Raw genomic sequence first — 18,652 nt, forward strand, 5'->3', positions numbered from 1 at the left:
AAATTAGATACAACTTGCTTTCTGTTTTAACACTGGTTTAATGGATATACATTCATTGAAAGTGAGCACATTTAGAATATAGGTTTAATAGTAGTATTTAGGCATGCAGTCCAGGAGACTTCTGAAGAACAGTACTTTGTTTTCCAGTTACCCCAAAGCACTGTCTGGTTAAGTGATTTGCTCAGAGTTACACAGGTGGCAAATGAAGGCAGTATGACTCAAACCTTGGACTACAGAAAGCAGCTTGTTAACTCTCCAGTGGTTTGCACTAACTTATCTGAGATTTTAGGAATTTTAAAATTTGTATATTAGAAGGGTTAATACAAAAGTGTATGTCAGTCTGATAACAATATTAGACATGTTTGCCACAAAGCTATACATCGCCATTGCCCTGTGGAAGGCTTTTAAATATGAATTTGACAGCAAGATTTTAGCATAGAATAATTTTACAGAACTATGTGCATCTGTGTTAACATGTAGGGAGAATGGGTACACCAAAAGACATTAGTTTCAGCTGATACGACTGTTATAATGGTCATAAATTTCTGTCAATCATTTGCAGTGCTGTGAGGATCACTGTGGTAACTAGCTGAGCAGGGTAGACCAGTTTTCTTTGTCTCCAGCTTACTTGATGATGTCTGAAGTAAGTTGAGAGAAGTGAATCCTTCCGGTGTGTGTTGTGGGTCTGCTATGGGACTTTCTAACAAATGTCCATACCTGGTGAATCTCCCATGGGAGGCACCCAAGATCTTTCTCATAAAATGCCTCTACCACCTCATCTAACTTATTTAAACATGGAGGAGTAGTATCTGTACACCAAGATCTTCCAAGTTTCCTGAGCTATGTGACATAGGGACAGCGTAGCTATCCTGTCAAGGTTCTTCATTTCTGTCATTTATATTTGTGGTCTCATCCTTTTGGTCACTACTCAAATCTCATGACCATAGGTGAGGGATGGCGACATAAATTTATTGATAATTTGTTAGCTTTGTTCTGTGACTTGCCTTTTGCATCATGACTGCACACTAGTATAGCACTTGGGAGTACTGTTGAACGTATCCAATGGTCAGTCTCCTGATCCCCACTACCTTCACTCTTGCACAAGACCAGAGGGTATTTAAGTTCGACCTCAGTAAACTGTACACCTCAACCTTAGCTTCAGCGAGCAGTCTACTCTTTTTGGTTTTCGTGGAAAGCATGGCATGTTATTTGGAGGTGCTTATATCTGATGTCTTTTCAATCCATTCCTCAACTGATGGGTCTCTGATCTGACCTCTGATCGGACTTTTTTCAGATTTGGGATCTATAGCTCCGGCTCCTCCCCTTTCCCATAATCCTTTTTTCACCAACATTACCTCAGATATCGTTTGCCTCTTGTAAAGGTCAGATGTGATTTCTGGTTCAGGCTAATTGGGTTTAGGGTTGCCACCTTTTCAATTGCACAAAGTGGGACATTTTTGGTACAAATGTCAGATTTTGCAGGGCGAAACATACCCACAGTCAGTGCACAGGACAGAACTTTACATTTTTGCCTAAATAAAAGCTTATTCTTGTAGCATTTTAGTTGCCTTTTCTGTTTCTTATAACATTTAGGTGTTTCAAACAGAATAACTGTTTTATGCGACTATTACATAAAGTATAGGAAATAATTTTGTCCTAAAATGTCAGGACATTTGTCATTTTTTTCAGTTTTTTGCAGGACACAACTGCCCAAAGAGGGACTGTCCCTTGCATAGTGGGACAGGTGGTGACCCTAATTGGGTTTTGATTTTTAAAATGTTATTTTTTCTTGATGGTTTAGTCTCCTCTTCATCATCTTTCCTTCCCTTTTCTATCAATCTAACAAAATGTTTCTTTTCTAGTCCTTTCTCTCCTTTTGCACTTCTATTTTATTACTAGTTTTGTCTAGTAATCTTTGTTACCATTGGTGGTGTTCTTTATAGCTTTACACTAATCTTTTATCTTGTTTTATTACTTGTTTACCACTGCTGGTAATGTCTTTTCTGTGCTTCTCCTTTTTTAACTTACAGGGAGGGACTATGTTAGAAAAGCCTGCATGGTTTAAGAAAGTGTGTGGCTTATAACCACAAGATGCCAAATTTTGACTCCCACTTAAAATGCTTGTACTGTTTGGGGCAGCTCATTTAGAAGTTGCTCTAGTTGCATGGCATTTGGTCAGTGGGGCATGATTGAGCAATGGAACAAGCTAATACTTAAGGGTCTTATTCCTTCTAACTCACTCAAATCTGCATGTGTAGCTTCTCCTTTAAGTAAGAAGACATTCTATAAATATAAGGCGTTTATAGTGTGACAGGCTCAAAGACAAAGTGATCCCCTGATCATTCACAAGCATCCATTTTGTCTTCATTTCCAAGAGCAAAAACTTCCAAGCCTTTGGATTCGACTGATCTCTCTGATCCATTTTCAGTTTGACCCAAGACCCCACCTTTCAGTGGTGATATTTTTCCCTGGATGTAGTCTCCCCCAGTCTATGGTCACCTTTTCTGCAGGTGAGTTACTTACAGAGATCTTAGAGACCATCTTCTACATCATTGTCATCACTGAAGTCTGTCAGGTCTACCAGAATCTTGACAGAAGCTGATGTGGATAGAATGATGAAGTTCTTCAGTTCATTTGGGAGGTCTTCCATCTCTTTCTCCCATCAAACCTATGAGCTTTCCTATGCCATTCCAACCTCTGGGCTTGGGGATGTTGGAGCTCAACTCTTCTAGATTGTCCATGTTGGATCTGAGGTTTTGATCTTTCTTAACTCCAACATCTCTAACCCAGCTGGCTCCGATTTCTTTGGAGCCGAAACTTCTGTGTAGAGTCTGGGAATAAGATTTCAACTTTGAAGCTGTCAGCACCATCCATTCCCTTCAGAGCTGCAACGTTAGCTTGGCTCCAGCTATGGTTTCTGAGAAGATCCCAGTGGTGCTCTTGGTCATGCTGGCTTGGCAGCTTCTGCTCCTTCTAGAGTGACCTTGGGTTCTCCCTCAGCTTCTACCTTCAAGGCAGTGGAGAGAACTCTCTCCACATCTAGATAGCATACATTTTTAATTCCTCTCAGCTCCACCTATTCTGCAACTGGTAGCCCTGCATCCTGATCCTGCACAGCCTGTCCCACTGGGACAGGCATTTCACAGTAGCTTTGAGAGAGTCATCATTCAAGATTCCCCTCTGGCTTCCGAGTCCTCTCCAGAACCTCCACCTACAGCTCCACAGAGGGTCTTCAGAAGTATACATGTAAGAGGAGGCACGTAGACTCTCCTCTAGGTATCCTTGACAGAAGACATGGATTTCGATGAAGAGGTCTTCCCTAGATCACCCTTGAGGATGGGTCATTTGGGGAGATCCTTGAGCTGCTGTAGCAGAAAAGTTGTTGTTTTTTCCAAAGCCCCTTCCAAGGAGAAATCATTGATGTCCTCCTTTTCCTATGTTGCAGTGTTCTTACTGTGTTATTTCCTGCCTCTGGCGACCTGACTTTGGCTCCTCTACAAAAACTTAAGCCTGTTTGCTGTAGGTGCGTGGGACGTCACACATAGGGCCATAAACCGGGGACCTTAAATGTAACATCTGCACGCACAGACCTCAGAACTTTTCAGCCAGAGATAATGTCACATCGTTCGCTTCGTTCCAACTCTAGAAGACTTCTAAAAAGCCAAGTATCCCCATTGGGGGGAAGCCTTGCGTTCTTTTTGTTTGAGCTTGGTTAGCTGTATTTTATATTAGCCAATGTCAGCTAAAAATGGAAATTGCTGTTGCTGGCGTCAGATACCGCTTAAGGATACTTACAACCGTTGCGTTTTTTGTCCTTGGAAGGAACACGATCGTACTGCATTTTCCATTTGAAAATCTTTGATATCAAAGACCATCCGCAGCTGTCTGAATGCACTAAATTTATATTTAGAGAACCAACATGTCAAAAAGCTTGCGCTTAGAATGGACCCCGAATCGTCCACGCCGACTGAACCACCGTGGAAAAAAGCCAAAGTTTCCAGGCCTACTTCCGTTGCCTCTCCGGCATCGGACATCCCGCCAGCTTCTAATATAGGAGTTGAGGGACGTCCAACAGAACAGACTACTTCGGTTCCCACCGAGGAAGCCACTTCAGAAGTTGAGACTTGCATGTCCACGGAGATGGTCCAGACATCAGTTCCTACCAATGTCGAGGGGGAACCAGAAACAGTCAGTCGCCCTTCAGATATTTCTATTCCTGAGACTCAAACTTCACAGCCTAGGTCTTCTCTCAAGCCAACGCCTACTAAATGTAAACAGAAAACTAAACATCTGACTCCTGTCCCCTGAAAGAGTCCTTGACTGGCAGTCTTTCACTAACTCTCTGATGCAGACCTTTATGGCCCTCAGGCCCACAGACTCTGTTCCCTCCATTATACCAGTGCTCAGTCCTAGGCCTCCCTAAGCCATTTTTCTACCCTTGCAGACTACCCAAGGAGGAAAGGAGAGACTAGAACCTTACTACTACTCTTCTGAAGAGTCCATTTCTTATGCATCCCATATTGCCTCCCCTTTAGAATATTATTCACCAGATGAGGAATCTTTTGAAGGGGACTCGCCACCAGAGGACATTACCTTTGGTGAAACAATAACTAAGATCAGAGTACTTTACATGGGACAATACCCAGATGACTGACACCCAGAGAAGGTATTTTGAACTCCTTCAAATGGAGTCTCCCTCCCTATCAGCCATCCCACCAGTCTTACCTGCCTATCTGGATGCTTTTACCTCTGCGTCCAAAATCCCAGACTCTCAACCACTTGCACCTAAAAGACTAGACAGGTTTTATAAGTTTCCTGATGATCAAAAATTCTTAATCAAACCCCCCTTGGCAGACCCTGCAGTTAATGCTGTCTCTCCAGACAAGCAATCCCGACGTATTCCCGCTGCATCTCTTTTGCCTACTGATAAAGACAAGAAAACCATGGACAGGAATGGTAAAAAAGTGTGCACCTCTTCCACCATGGCCTTCCGTGCTATAAATTACCAGACACACACAGTTAAATATGCACTGGACCTTGTCTCACAAGCAGCTAATCTCCCGGCTGCCACACCTGACTTCCCTACCAACTCCGACATAACATCTAAATTGTCTCTAGCTTCACAGGTAGCCAGACATTCAGTTAGGTGCAGTTGTGATGCTGCAGAGGCTTCTGCCAGGTCAGCAGCTTCTGTTTCTGTCCTCTACAGGTACTCCTGGCTGCACCTACCATCTCTTCCAGAAGACTTTAAAACTAAGATTGTGGACATCCCCTTAGACCATAACCTTTTGTTTGGAAAACAGTCTGCAGAGCTTTTTAAAAATCAGCAGGAAAAAAGCAAGGAACTGCAGGACATCAAGCACTTGCTTGTGTCCCCTATTCCAAAGTAATACAGGAACTACCCTGCAAAAACCTCATTTGTCGGGAGATCCTCTTCCTCCTCCCTGGCACAGGAGGGGAACCAAAAGGCAAACCTTCTCCGGATCTGCCACCTCTCAACCAAGTCCTAGACAGTCTTTTCATGATAGAAATGCACCCAACAGTGTGTGACTGCCTTGCCCATCTGCCTTTGTCAACCCGCCTATCCCACTGTTTACCCATCTGGAAAAAGGATTTTACTCGAGACTCTTTCTGGTCCCCAAAATGGATGGTCCTTGGAGACCTGTATTGGATCTGTCTTTCCTGAACCTATTTATAGAAGTGCCTTCTTTCAAAATGCTCTCCCTCCCAACTCTACTCCCTTTTATCCCAGACCAGGCCTTTATGGCCACTCTGGATCTAAAGGAATCTTACCTTCATATCCCCATAAAACCCTCCAACAGAAAATGTCTACGTTTTTCTGTACCCTACTCTCACTTTCAGTTTACAGTCTTGCCCTTTGGTTTGTCTACAGCACCCAGAGTATTCACAAAATGCATCGTCCCAGCCATTGCTTACTGCAAGACCCAAGCTTTACAACTGTATCCCTACGTAGACGACATTCTCCTTCTAGCAGAGAGAGAAACCCATCTCAGAGACCACCTCAGATTCACCAGCACCCTTATTCAAAACCTGGGGTTCACCCTCAATTTAAACAAATCCTCCTTGCTCCCTCAGCGAGACAAATTTTTTCTGGACTGCAGGATCAGGACAGAACTAATGCGGGCCTTTTTCCCACAGGAAAAGGCCCGGTCCCTCTCCACTCACTTTCAAAACCTTTTACTGGAATCCCAGATTTCTGCAAGACAATTCCTGCAACTCCTGGGGCTTATGGCAGCCACCATCCCATGCTTCCCTTGGCAAGAATGCATATACGGAAGTTCCAATGGTACCTAAAGAACGTGTGGTCACAACACCTACACTCTTTAGAAGCAAATCTCCTTTCTGCCCTGTCTCAAGTCAGCTAAGGTGGTGGATTCAACAAGCCTGTCACAACCCAGGAATGGCTGCCAAATGGCCTCCCCAAACAAGTTCATCTACACAGATGCTTCAGACCTAGGGTGGGGTACCATCTGCAAGGACTTCAAAGTTCAGGAAATTTGGAACCCTGCCCTTCAAATGAAATATATCAATGTTAGGAGGGAGGTGACTGCAGTTCTTCTAGTCCTGTAGGGTTTTCTTCCTGCCCTCCACCCAGGACCCCTTCTAATATTCACAGACAACACTACAGTCATGTGGTACCTCACCAAACAAGGAGGAACCAAAACCTACCTCATTTGCAGAATAACCCTGCAAATCTGGAAATCGCCTCCAGGCACAACCTGTCCCTGCAGGTCTCATACATACTCTCTCAGGACAACAAACAGGCAGATGATCTAAGCAGAACATCATCTCTACAACACGAGTAGATGCTGAACAGGGAAACCTTTCTAGACATTGTCCACCTGTGGGGCACTCCTCAAGTGGATCTGTTTGCCTCCCCCCCCCCCCCCAGAACAGACAATTGACCAATTTCTACACCAAGGATCACTCCCCACTAGCCTGGAGAGTAGATGCCTTCAGCACTCCATGGAAGGGACTGGTTCTTTACGCCTTTCCCCTTCCTTCTAATTTAAAAGGTCCTACTGAAAATCAAGAAGGACAAACCAAAAATCTTGTTAGTGACCCCCTACTGGCCAAGGCAGTACTGGTTCCCCATACTTAACTCACTAGTCAAGGGCAATCAACACAAGTTACCCCACAAGGTGGACCTTCTCACACAACAAAAGGGAGCCCTAGTCCATCCTTGCCTACAGATGTTAGCACTAACACTCTGGGTGATATAATTCTAATCCCTTTTAGACACCACTATTCAGTGGACATGCTTACAGTCCCGAGGCAGACCAGGAAACTTGTACTGGAAAATCATGCTCATCAAAATGGGAGAGATTCTCAAAATGGTGTCTACTTAATGGCAGGGACCCCAGCCAGATGGACCCTTCCCTAGTCCTTATATGTGTGTGAACTCATTAAGGATGGCCTTTCATACTCCTCAATGAAAGTACATCTTTCAGCCATATCTGCCTGCCTGCCTGCCTCTAGACCCCCCTTTACTATCCAGGGTAGATGTTAAACTTTTCCTGAGAGGGGTCTTGCACATTAGACCACCTAGAAAACCCATCCCGCCACCTTGGTATCTAAACTTTTTCCTGGAGAAACTAACACAGCCCTTTTGAACCGGCTAGTAATGATACTTTACAACTGTGTACATGGAAAACTGTACTGTTGGTCGCCATCACTTCTGCTAGAAGAGTGTCAGAGTTACAAGCACTCGTGGCCTGCCCCCCTACACTGTCTTCCACAAGGCCAGGGTGACGTTAAGCACTACCCCTTCCTTCATGCCTAAAGTGGTAAACGAGCTGTCTTTAAAATCAATCTATTCACCTGCCTACCTTCTTCCCCTTTCTAGCTACCAAGAGTGAGAGGATTCTCCATTCCCTGGGTATATGCACAGACAACGTAGATTCTACATAGACAAAACTAAACCCTTCAGAAAATCTGAACAACTTTTTATTTCCTTCCACCCCAGGGCTATGGGCAAGGCAGTTTCCAACCAAACTATCTCAGGATGGATCAAAAAATCTATTTATTTCTGCTACTCACACCATGGCAAACCTTTACCCCAGGGGGTGAGAGTTCATTCCACCAGAGGTATGGCTACTTCCAAAGCCTTCCTCAAAGGGCTGGAGACAGTTTCGATTTTAGAAGCTGTCACGTGGTCCACTATCCACACCTTCACCAAGCACTACAAACTAGATCAAGTCTCCAGAGCCCGGGCAGGCTTTGCTAGGACAATCCTGCATAGGTTTCTGGAATCTTCCACCTCTACTGTCACCCTTGCCTCTAACTAGCTGTTGTGGTACTATCCCACAGTAAGAATACTGCAACATAGGAATTAGAGGGACATAGAATAGTTGTGTAAAATCTTACCATATCCATAGATGTCCTTCTCTTCCGTGTTGCAGTATTCCATTGCTCCTACCTTCCCCCTGCATTACATTAGACTACTAACCTAGCTCCTAGCTTTTAGAAGCTCTGCCCTTAACCAAGAGCAACCAGCCAGCATATGACACTTGACTCTTCTAGGTAACAATCACTTTTTCCTCTCTTAATACCGTCTGTCTGGCCTTCAGGTTCTGAGGTCTATGCGTGCAGATGTCACATTTAAGGTCCCTGGTTTATGGCCCTACGTGTGACGTCCCACGCACCTACAGCAACCAGGCTTAAGCTTTTGGATAGGAGCCAATGTTGGGCCACCTGAGGTGGGAAATCCCACAGTAAGAATACTGCAACATGGAAGAGAAGGACATCTATGGTTATGGTAAGATTTTACACAACTATTCTTTCTTGAGGTGTTTGGTTCTGTCTCAGCTTCTCTGAGTGATGTGTCCCCAGATGAGATGGTGTTTTTAATCTTTCACCAGTCATGGAAGGAACCTTGCATCACTGAACTAATCCCCGGGAAATTGGACAAACAACCCTTTGGCCCTTAAACACCAGTCTCATGGGACGAAAGGTCTGGCAGTGGGATGCCATGGTAGTGCCAGCAGCCACTAAGGAGGAGCTCGTGGAAGAAAGCTGCTCTGTCTTTTCTCATAACAGAGAATCCAGGGCTTTGGACAGATTTGGAAAGTGTGTTTATGCCTCATCTACCTCTGCTGTAAGGTTACTGAATTACTTAAGACACATGACTAGGTTTCAAAGAGACTTGAATAAGGAACTTTTCAAATCTTTTTATGGGTTCATGTCTGCATAAGACAGAAGACAGTAAATTCTCATCTGGCCACCCTTCAATCCCCGTCAAACATCTTGATGAGTCTTGTCTAGTGCAAAGGAAGATGTTTTGCAAGGAACAGGTATTACAAAAAGAAGGCATGACTCAATGTGCTTGTATGATCTGACAGAGCCTTTTGAGATATCTTTTATCAATGTCTCGTTTGATAGGTTGACCTTGTTTGCCCCCAAGGTCAGACACTCTCCAGGAGTTAACAGGATGGGAAGATTCTTTCTGCTCTAGGAATATGGTTCTCCACCCCCTAAAGGACCTTCTCTAGAAACCAGAATGGGTATTGGGTATAAGAAACTGTGATTTAGTAAGTCTCATGTTTTCTCATAATTATTCTGGAGATGGATCCTGTCAAGACAGATGGGTGGATTCTAATGGCACAAGGTGCTGTTGTGACAGAGAAGGGCTGCAGAATCAAGGCTTCAGTAGTCCCTTCTCCGGTTGGCCTTTCCAATACTCCTTAATGGTTGCCCGACTGCTGCACTCTAGAGGCAGTTGGGAAACACTTGTCTCTGCACCCAAAAGCCTGGAAGTCCATTACCAAGGATGTCTGGGTGTGACCAGGGGCAATTTCATCCCCTTTCTATATCCACCCCCACTGTGAAAGAAAATTCCCAGTTAACCACTCTCTCAAAGAACAGCAGCAGCAACGTTAGAAGTAAAAAAAAAAAAAGTGGTAGACAAGTGAGTCATCCAAGAGGTCCCACCAGAACAACAAGTGTTCGGAATTTATCTCAGGTTCTTAGGTTCTTTTTAATGCTATAAAAGAACAGGTACCTAAGGACATTTTCAGACTTCAGTTACTTGAACCAATTTGTCGAGCATATAAAGTTCTGAATGATCACAGTACAACCTATCCTTTTCCTCAGGAAAGACAACTGGATGTGGTCAATAGACCTTCGGGATATATACTACCACATAGAAGCGGATAGACACTCCAGGAAGTTCCTTCATTTCTATCTGGAAGCCGGTCATTTTCAGTTCAGGACCCTGCTTTTTTGGTCTCACCAGAGCCCCTGGATGTTTACCAAATGCATGGAACTTGTGCAACTTATCTTCAGCTGCAAGGGTGCCAGGTGTACCCTTTTCTATAAGACTGTCAACTTACCACTCCTACCAGACCTCTGCTACACTAGGACAGAAACTACTTGTTTTAGCTTTGCTCCAAGTTGGGAATTACAGTGAACCAGGACAAATCTTAACTTTCCCCAGTGCAAGTTCTAGAGTTAGTTGAAGTTTGTTTAGATACAGCCATTCAAGGTTACCGGCGAACAAGTTACTGACCCTAAGAAATCGGGCTCAGCAGTTCCTTTCCTATTGGATGCCACTTGCCAGACTAGTTCTTCAACTTCTTGGATCTTTGCCAGTCCCATTACTTTGGTCCGCTTGGCAAGATGTTATATGAGAGTGCTGCATAGTAGTGGTCAACTGATCCATCAGATCCCTCCCCATGACTTTTTCAAAATGCTTAGCAAAGATCTTCAGAAAACATGTATTTTATTGGATTCAGTCTCCAGAAGTGCTTTGGGACTTTCCAGTTGTTCCTCCCTCTCCCAAAGCGAAGCAACAGTGACCATGGATACTTCCCACCTAGGGTGTGGGGGTTTTGCCTGGTAGTTGAAGGCACATGGTCCCCATTAAGAGACCAGTCTTCACATCATTGTCCTAGAGATGAGGGCAGTCCTCCTAATGTTACAGACTTTTTCAGGATGTCCTTTCTCTGTGGGTGATTTCTGTCTAGATCAACAACATGTCAGTAGTCTGGTACATCAACAGACAACAGTGAACATGCTCCTATCCGTTGTGTCAAGAAATGATGAGAGTGTCTGAGTGAGTGAGATCTTTCCTGATGGCAACACACATTTTGGGTAGGACCCACTTTCTATCAGGTTGAGCAGATCTCTTCTGCTACCTCACTAGTGGTCTGTCAACCCAACAGTAGTTACACAGTTCTGTTATCAATGTGGCCAAGCATGCTGTGGTCTTTTTGCTTCTTCCATCAATTCCAAATGCACAAGTTCTTTGCTCAAAACACCTGGGGGGGGGGGGGTCTCCGAGAGACATTGTGATCCACGAATCGCCCTATGATCTCCTATATGCTTTTCCACAAACTCCCTAATCCCAAAATTTTTACAAAAGGCATTACAATGGAAGGTCAAGGTTATCCTCATTGCCCCTTTTTGGCCTCAGCAGCTGTGTTTTCTCTACCTCTGGCCTCATCTGGTACATACTGCGTGGGTGCTGGATCTCTGAATCCAGATCTACTTTCTTACCCATCCAGAGTGCCTTATCTGGATATTCAAGCCGTAAAGTTAACCTCGTTGTTTGTCCATTTCCAATAATGGCTACTCAGTCCAGGCTTATCCCAAGTGTTCCCATTATTACTTCTCAGAAATCATCCACTAGAAAAGTGAAGATCCTTTTTCTACTTCTATAACAGTAGTGTTAGAATTCCTTGCCTCCATTTTCCATAACAGAGCTAGTTATTCTACTGTCAGTTTTCAGTTAGATGCCATCTCAAGTTTCCATATGAGAGAGAGTCATGCTTCTACTCAAACTGTGCAAAGCCTTCTTCAGAGGTACCTTTCTTCTTAGACCTGCACTTAGAGCTCCTACTCTTCTTTGGGACGTTACCATCTTGACTCATGTTCCTTTTGAACCTGTTGCCAAAGTGGACCTAAAACTCTTCCTGGTAATGATTACTTCAGCCAGAAGGGTGTCGGAGCTTCAAGCTCTGTCTCGCCAACCTCCATATATTATCTTCTGCAAGGACAAGGGATACTTTATGCACCAGTCCTTCTTTTTTGCTTAAAGTAGCTTCACAGATTTCACTCCAGTATTAATCATCCAATTTTTTTGAATAAATGAGTATATGTGCTTCATTTATTGGACTAATTATGTTTCTGCTTTCATTAAACCAAACTTTTTAGGAAATTGGATCAATTGTTTGTTTTATGTTCTAAGACAAAAATGGGTCAAGGCATGTCAAAGATTACCTAACCAGATGGTTGACTGGCTGTATCTCCCATGTTTATAAACAAAAAGGTCTGGCCCTTCCTAAACCACAAAAGCATACTCAGTAAGATCTGTTTCCATTTCTTCAGCCTTCTTTTCTAGGGCCTCAGTTAATGTCATTTGTGCTGCTGCTACCTGGTCTAATGTTTCATACCTACATTTCCCACAATAATTTGAATGTGCTTTGCAGAGATAGGGTGGCTTTTGGGTCTGCTGTCCTCCGGAACATCCTTCATGAGACCACCTATAGAATTTAAGTATACTTCAAGTACGTACTTACTTTAGTAGTTACTTTTACAATTACTATGGACTGTGTCCTATCAATTAAACAGTGGATGGAAAAGACAACATTACATACGAAAATTATGTATTTGTCATAATAGATCTGTTTGTCTGTTTCTGTCCTTCCTCAGCTTCCCTCCCTTCTTTCCCCTTTACATCTTATGGTTAACCTTTTCTTTTTTTTGTCTTCTGATATGACCGTGTAGGCTGCCATTGATACAGCTTGACATACTGTTGACCAGTGCATATTTTTCCTTTGCTTTGTCATGTAGTCTTCTGGTAATACATATTTATAAATGTATGTAGTGGTGATTATAGAATTTGAGGGCAAACTCAAGCTGAGGTAATATTGGGGACAGGAGGGGTTATGGGTAATGGGAGGAGCCTGAGCTCCAGATCCGAAGTCTAAAAAAAGTAGCTGAAGTCAAATTCGAGGTCGAATCCAAGATCCGTCAGTAGAGGAAGAATTGAAACAGATAACACAGATCTGTCATTATGGCAAGTACATAACTTTAATTTTTATTCCATTCACTTCATATTCAGTGGTAGATGGTAGTCAGTTGAGGAGAATAAGATGCCATCTGCAGAAAACAAAGATGTAGACCTCAGGTTATCCAGACTGGATACTTACCAGAATTTGGTTGTGCCATTGTAACTTGTCTGTATTGAAAGTTCAAAGGTTGAAGGGGGGGGGTGCACAATACTCCCTTACCTGGAGTCTTAAGTCCACGTTGAATTTAATTGACTTTACTATATGAATGCAGACACAGCACTCACTCACTCAGATACATGGTCCAGACATTACACGGAAGTGCTCAGGGGACCCTCAACAATTTGCTGGTGATGAATGAGAGTTTTCAAACTAGTTAGATCTGTTCCCTTATGTCAGTGAAACAGGCTTGTTAAATATGGTTAGATTACAGAACAGTCGTAGTAAGGTTTTCTTTACCCCAAAGCCTATGTTTTGTTGAAGATGTTATATTTATAGATGCAACAGTGTGAAGATGTTGCATGAATGTTTTATTCCTTTTTAAAACTCTTTGTTTTTCTTAATTTTTGTTACATTTCATGGTTTGTAGTGTCAGCTTTATATTTCCGATGGAAGCGGTTTCGTTTAGTAGGGCTTCACTTTTTAGCCATATGTCTGTACTGTTGTAGTAATAGCGCAAGGTTTTTCTGGAATTTATGTTCTTGTACATTCCCCAGTTCACAAAACGCATGTAGGATAATAATCTCAAAGTTCTGCAAATCCACTAAGCCAGCAAGGAAACGGGGAAAGGAGATTCTTCCAGTAGGGATGACTCCAATTAGGGGTACAGAGAAGAGAGGGTTGGAATGTACTGGAGGAAGCTGGCAAAGGAACCAAGGTACTGAGAACAAATTAGAGAGGGAAAAGTAATAGAATGGGAGGAGGCCAAGAAGATGTTTGGATTGCAGGTTAGTGATTGCCTTCACTATTGGAGATCGATATCTGAGTACAGACAAAGAGAACAGGATAGGAGAATCCTAAATGAAACTTGCACTGTTTAAGTTTTTAATTGAATGTAGGACAGAAACTGCTGTTAAAAAGAGATAATTAGTAGGACATATAAAATATTGCATGATAACTGTAGGAACCATTCAGAAAAGAGTGAGAAGAGAGGTGAGATAAACAGTTCACAAAAAAAGAAAGAATGGGAGGACATATGTATGGCTCCCAAATATGCAACAGAGCCTAAAAGATTTAGGATTTTTGTCTGGGAGTGTTTGCATAGATACTTTTATACCCCCAAACAGACTCCTAGGAATTTTCCCTTGGGTAGATAGCAAATGTTGGAGGTGTGATGGGGAAGAAAGGAGTAACTGAAAACATATGTGAGTGTAATGAGTTTGGCAGTCCTTAGAAATTCTCTGCTTAGTACTGTGTTGGGAATACTGGTCAAGCAAATGAGTGTAATTAAGGAAATTATTTTTTGATTTGGGATACATGCTCTTATTTGCCTAGTTATAGTAAGGCCTTGTTAAGTTTAATTCTGGTGGCTGCCAAAAAGTATTTAATAGAAAATCTAAACCAGCAATGCTTGAAGTAGTGAACATTGTAACATAGATAAAAAGAACAAGAAGTGGGATCTTTAGAAAAGGGTAGGAATAAATTACTTGGGAAAAAATGGAAAGTGTGGGATCAGCACATACTGAAGAATATTTTGGCGGAGGACTGAGGTTTAAGAGAAGGCAGGAACTGAATATTGTATGTAATGTCTAATTAAAGGTTATATATGTTATGTATAATGTTTGTAAATGTGAACTTGTTAATACGTTTTAATTACTTTTATATAAATGTAAGTTTGCGTGTGTCACAAGTGATACTTCAGTAATGGTGTTAAAAAAAAAAAAAAGTACTGCAAATCCATAAGTATCTATACAAGGGCAGAGTTTATTATATGGCCAGAGTGGATTCCAGATTGCTAATTTTGAATCAGAGGCTTGAGTATTGGATGATATCTCATTTACAACACCCTGACATATACTTTCCCTCAGAAACTGGAGATTGTGTTTTTCCTGTAATGGGCATATGATTTTCCAGTGAAGCTTAGGATTGAGATCTTCCTATAATCTGAATGCACATTTCTGTCCTCCTTTTTGAAAATTGCCTCTTCCAGTTTGTAAATCTAGAGGAACTGTCCTGACATTTCATGGTGCTTTGAAAAAGTGTATTAACTACAAAGCTCCAGTCGTGCCCAGCACATTCAGGATTTCTGGTTTTACCTCATCCATTCCTGTACCTTTGCCATGATGGAACTGTAACTATTACAGTGATGATCTGTACTGAAATGAGGTCATTTCCACCAGGATCATCTTAACATTTTGCCCTCAGAAGAGGGCAGGATTCCCAGATTCAAGAGTTCTGCAAAGTGTTTCTTCTGCTGCCAGCATTGTCTCCAGTTAATGTCAAAGTTTCTCCACTTTTACTGAGATAACCATTAGTGGCATTGACTCTCTCTCAATGGTCATCATATAGTTTGCAGGAATCTCTCTGAGGTTTTCTAAGGGCCATTCTTTATGACTATCCAAACTCCTCCTACATTTGTGCCTTTCTTTGTTGACTGTCGCAGCTGATGCCTTTTTGGTTTGTTAGCACCTGTTAGTCAAATTTGGAAATTTCCCACTAGTATTGCACAAAAGGACTCTCTCTCTCTAATGTGACGGTGTCTGTCACTTCTTGTGTTCACCAGTTGGTTTTGAGATTACACCATGGCAAGTGTAGTGACCAGCTTTTGTTAACAGTTCCTTGCTTTCATTTCATGTATTGAGGTCTTTAACAGGGTTCATGCAGACTTCACATCCATGCTGTCACCATTGTATGAAAGGAACTCTTATGAAGGTGGGAAATGAATTCAGCCTGCTTTGCTTTTTCAGGTCACCTTTTTTACGTTTTGGTTTTCCTGCTTGTACTGATGCCACATAGAAGGGCTCCAAAGAGTTAGGCGACCAGCCTTTGCTACTCTGTTCATACTAACCGGCCTTTTGCTACTGCATTTGTGCAGTTTGACTGTATTTTGTACCAACTGGTGTTTTTATTTAATTTAAATAAAAGATCTGTTCTGCTGTTCTGGTTTTTTATTCTGTGTTCCATTGCACTTCTGTTGACCATAGTATAGATTGGATTCAGACTGGCTGAATCCAGTTCTGTTTAAGATTGAGTACTAAAAATCAGTAAATAATTTCTTGGAGAACCCCCCCTGTATCCTCGTGGCAGGAGAAGTACAGTAGGGCTATCTAATTAAAGGTTTAGTGGTTCAGGGCTTAATTTGATGTTTTTCATTGGTTCATGGCTTCATTTGACCTTTTTCATAGGTTCAGGGCTCAGTTTTAACTTTTTCATCGGTTTCCTTGCATTAGCTGCTTTGCTGTACACTAAGTTTATTTTTTGCTACTGCATTTGTTGCACTTTGACTGTACTTTGTACCAACTGCTGCTTTTATTTAAGTAAAAGATCTGTTCGGCTGTGCTGCTTTTTATGCTGTTGCTTATTTACTTCAAGGTAAAAAAAAAAAAAAAGTATTTCTGCTTTTTTTATTCTGTGTTCCTGTTGCACTTCTGTTGGCCATAGTATAGGTTGGATTCAGACTGAATCCAGTTCTGTTTGGGAATGAGCACTAAAAATCAGGACACCTTTTCTTGGAGAAATCCCCATGTACCCTCATGGCAGGAGAGGTATGGTAGGATTATCTAAAGGTTTACTAGTTCAGGGCTTGATTTGAGTTTTTTCATTGGTTCAGGGCTCATTCTGTGCTTTTTCATTGGTTCACGGCTCAGTTTGAGCTTTTTCATTGGTTTCCTCACATTAGCTATGTTGCTGTTTGTGCATAGCACACTACCATTGGCGGTTATAGATACCATTGGCGGTTATAGATGCAAACTTGTTGCTTGTTAAATTTCCCTCAGCACAGTGTTAGTGCTCCTTCGGAGCTTTCTCGAGGTCCTGCTCCACTGTCAGGTTCAACACTAGACGCAGCCTCTGAGGTACCATCACAAGCCCCACCCACTAGCCCCTCCTTATTTAGACCTCTTCTCCTGTCCATCTACTTTACCTGATCCTTCCTCTCCTACTCCTCTTCTAACCACATTGATTTACCTTGCACTATGGACAGACAGTTTACCACAATTTTTCCAGCCAGCTTGGTCAACATGGGCATCCTGAGGCAGTGTAGCAATTGCCTCATGAACACTGACAACCCTCTTATTCTAGTTCACACAAATTCAATACGTGAGAGATGCATCTATATTAAGAACCTAGAATCCATGCTCTCTTTCACACCAGTTTAATACATCTGGCACTGAGCTGGTTGTAAGTGAACACACCTCCCCTCCTTCACTACCCAATCCAAAAACACACACATAGCTACATTTGCAGAGGTCCTCATCAGAAACCTTCCTAAACATCAGAGACCTCCGAAACAAAAGCATGTTTTGCCTAATGCATCGTCTGTAGAACACTGTGCATATAATAGTTCACACACCAATGTCTCACCAGGCAAGCCCCTAAAGCAAAACACAAAACCAAACGTCTTAGTCATAGGCGAATGTATTATGAGACACACAGATGCTCCACTCAACAGGTTGGGTAAGGAAAAGATCACAGTCAGCTGTCTGTTAGGTGCTAGGATCCGCAACATCACACACTCACTCACTTGTCTCTCGACAGCAGGTACTGCTACAACTCTGTCATAGGTCTTCTTGGTGTGAATGACTTGAGATGTACCTCACTGGACTATATAAAAAAGAGACATGATTCAGCTCTCTGATTGTGTCCCAGACAGGCATCTTTAAGCAGCAGTTTGCTTTCCCATAGGATGATGCTTCAATGCAAACAAAAAATAATTGACTTCAATAATTGGCTTAGTTTCTGGTGCTGGGATGACATGATTGACATATCTCGATGCTTTGCTAGAGATAGGCTTCATCTGTCCCCGCTGGGATTTTGGTTACTGGCTAAGGCTCTTGCCATCCCCATTATACCTTTTTTAGGCAGCATCACAAGGACAAAATTCTCAGTGTAATAAGACCATCTAAAAACAAAGTCAAGGTTAAGCTGCTCAATGCTAGGAGTCTAAATGTGAAACTGCACTCACTGGAAGCAGTCTTTACTCTGGAAGATACTGACATCTGTGCAGTCACGGAGACCTGGTTTAAGACTGTGGAAAGCACCCCAGGCACACCGGGTTGCGATTGCTTCCACACATTCAGATCTCAAACTGAAGGGAGTTGGTGTATCAGTAGTTATGAAAGACAAATACACCTCAAGACTGGTGAAACAGAGTCTCCCATGAGTTATTCCAGGTGCAATTCATTGTTGGTAAGAACCCCTCTTCATATCATTGCCAGCCATAAGACCCCCTCCATGGACTAGGACAACCCATTCAGCTTACCTGGATCTACTTGAGTCGATCAAGATACAACAGAACATCCTGGTTTTAGGTGACTTTAATTAGCTGTCCATTGACTAGGTTATACATGTACTAACAATCTCATCCAAACGTTCCTGGATTTCGTGAACTCCAATGCCCTGGACCAGCTGGTTGACACCCCACAAGGGACTCAGACATTCTGGATGTGATGCTAACCAACATG

General features: G+C 42.5%; 1 protein-coding gene across 1 annotated transcript in view; it reads left to right on the forward strand.

The window, feature by feature from the left end:
* Window positions 1–18,652, forward strand: part of UBR1 (ubiquitin protein ligase E3 component n-recognin 1) — a gene marked incomplete in the record, with an annotated part of 4,571,807 nt that overhangs the window by 1,983,562 nt on the left and 2,569,593 nt on the right.

The sequence above is a fragment of the Protopterus annectens genome, chromosome 6.part0 (assembly GCF_019279795.1).
Source record: "Protopterus annectens isolate FY-2018-M chromosome 6.part0, PAN1.0, whole genome shotgun sequence".
Taxonomy (NCBI): Eukaryota; Metazoa; Chordata; order Ceratodontiformes; family Protopteridae; genus Protopterus; species Protopterus annectens.